This window comes from Acyrthosiphon pisum, chromosome A2 (genome assembly GCF_005508785.2).
Source record: "Acyrthosiphon pisum isolate AL4f chromosome A2, pea_aphid_22Mar2018_4r6ur, whole genome shotgun sequence".
NCBI lineage: Eukaryota > Metazoa > Arthropoda > Insecta > Hemiptera > Aphididae > Acyrthosiphon > Acyrthosiphon pisum.
This window is the reverse complement of record NC_042495.1, coordinates 114558345-114561462: the sequence shown is the minus strand read 5'-3', so window position 1 is coordinate 114561462 and position 3118 is coordinate 114558345.

Sequence of the window (3118 nt, the reverse complement as noted above, 5' to 3'; positions counted from 1 at the left end):
CTATTCACTCTAATTTTTAAACTAATGAAGATAAACGTGATCTGCTGAGCGTAAAATTTGTTATTCTACGCACTTGCAAGATGGAGACAACAAATGACACTGTCACGTCCCCTTAGTTTGTGTAATTTAACAATATTTACTATCAACTAAAACTATTATACATAGGTATTAGGTACCTAATAGGTACATAAGCGCAACTAGGGGGAGCCAATGAGGGGCTTAGCCCCCAAAACTTGTAATAGTCCCCTCAAAATAAATTATTCAATTCTTTTCTGAAATACCTATTAACAAATCTTTAAAAATTAAACTGTATTTCTTATTTTTTTTTTTTTGGAAAAAAAATGTAGGTAATTATTAATTTTTTAAATTTTTATTTTAACTTTTATTTTTTATATTGCCTATGATAAAAATGGTAAATATCATAAGCTGTATGCTTGTATTCGTTTTAAGTAAACAATTTATGTCAGTATGATATAAATTATTTTGTATTTTTTTTTTTGTTTTTTTGATTTATGTGATTTTTTATTCAATCTGTTATAAAATATGAACAATAAGAACAATTGATTGAAACGTAATATTTTATTATATATTATAATAATATAATATAGTATATGATATTAAGGTATTAAGCAAAAAATATTATTGTTGATGTTTGAAAATTATAATATAAATATAAAAAAATAAGGTATAATTAAATACTTGAGTAAATAAATACTTATTTTGTTATAATTTTTTTATATTTTTAAGTGAACATATTATAATATGGTGGCGTGGGGTATTACCCCAACGGGTTACTTTTCATGTAATGTCAGGTGGGGGCTACAGACCCCCAACATTTCAGCCTTAGTTGTGCCACTGACCTAAAAGTTAAATTCCTAAAACAAAATTATGTAATTAGTTATTAGGTATAACTATATTATACATTTATACTATTACTATAGTCATACACACATATCATATACTTACACCCAAAGTATTTTTAATAAAATATAATATAAATAGATAAATTTATGTATGTATACAATTTTTTATTTGCAGTAATTTCAAGATACTTAAAAACACATCGATATTAAAGGGATTGAAAGCGATCACGTACTGTCTTCTATAATCTTCTGTGGCTTTGTGTTAATTAGTATAATAGCTTTGATTTTATTATTAAAATCTTTTACTTTAGTTGATATTTCCGAAAATATTTTCGTTAAGTTATCGTTTGTATAAGCATCATTTTTTTTTAAATTATAAACAAAATCAAAACCAAACTCATCAAATTGTAATTCAATATTTTGAAACAAATTGTCAACTTTAGAAACCAACTTAACTTTATGTTCATCTTCTTTAATTTTAATTAATAATTTTTCCAAGTTTTTTATTTTAATTATAAATGATCTCAGACCTTCTGGAAATTCTTTTTCCTCAAAAACTGTTGATATATTGTCTTTACAATCGTAGCTATTATTTTTTATATGATCCCACAAATTTCTTATTTCGTAAAAATACATAGCAACATAATATTTGAAGTAAATATCAAAAAATGCATATAAAAAGTCAGGGTTTAATATGAACGATTGCTCGATATTTCTAAATTGTTCAATACTTATCCTTTCTCCTTTCCAGTACACCATTATCCGATCCTTATAAGAATTTAAAACAATAGAGTCATTCACATAATTTTTATACAAGAATGATAAATTATAATGATCATAATTATACTTAGTTTCCGGTTGATCATTCAAAAACTGTTTTATTTCTCTAGTGATGTTGGTTTTATTTCCGAATTCACTATAATATATATTGTTAATGTGCAAAAAATTATATTTTTTTGATTTACAGTATTTAATTCCATACCTATCTAATTCATTCATAATAATATGCGCTAGTCGATTTATATCACTAGAAATATCGCGATTATAGTTATTCCGGTTTTCCAAAATAATGACTATATTACTTGCAGTTTTGAGAAGCTCCAAATTTGTTTTCCCTATTTTCCGAATTAATCTAAATAAAAATTCTTTGATTTCCTGAAAGTCTTTCAATACTTCATTGTAAAATTTAAGAGAACTTTTCTCCTCTGAACCGGCACCTTTATTATTAAGTATGGTAATTTCAAAACATATTTTATATATATTTATGGTAAAATCGCAAAATGATTCCTTGTAGGATTTATTTTTTTCCTCCGTTTCAATTATCTTTGTATTTTCAAAAAATGGATTGTAATATCCATTCTTGTATTCATCATGTAACCGTTTGAAATACTGATTGAAACATTGAAATTTACTTATGTTAGATGAAATCACTTTTAAAATTTCAATCAATTTGTTTTGAACATCATCAATTTTAGCCGAAGAGTAATCTAATTGTATTTTACTGTCAAGTGATTTAATATAATTGTTAATTCTTTCAATAATATTTTCCTTATCAGCTGTTTCTTGGAATAAGTTTGACAATTCATTTATACAAACAATAAAATCTTTTGGAACATACTCAACTTCTTTTAATTGATTTTTAATAACGACAACATATGATTCAATTAAATCTTTATTAATTTTGGATTCAGCGTTTAGTAATTTGATTAATATTGTATATATTAATTGTATGATTCCTTCAAAAACAGTCCTCTGATACCAGGATATTCTTTCAATGTCGTACGAGTTTTGAACTTGTATTGAATAATCATCAAATATGATACTTTTGGTTTCCGTAGTAGACACTTCTGTCTGGACAATCGTATCATCAAAGATTATGTTTGCTATTGATTCTAATAATATTTCATTTATTGTACATATTCTCTGATTTGTTGGATTAAATTTCTCATCATTTTTTTCAATAAGTTGTAAAAAATTAGAAATGTCCGACTCTGAATTATTTTTTACTATTGAAAAACCATAAAAATTCGGGTCTTCGTAATTGGATGGCGAATCGTTACAATTCATGGTCAAAAAACGTTGAATTGCATTCATATTTCCAAGAACTATACCAATAATAGTAGAATCCGATAGATCTTTGTTAGTAATTATAAAATTTAATTTTAATTTTAATAATAGCAATTCATCTAAAATAGATTTGTCGCTGTAATATGAAAACCTCGGTTTTTTGATTATAAATGTGTTCAATTTCATTT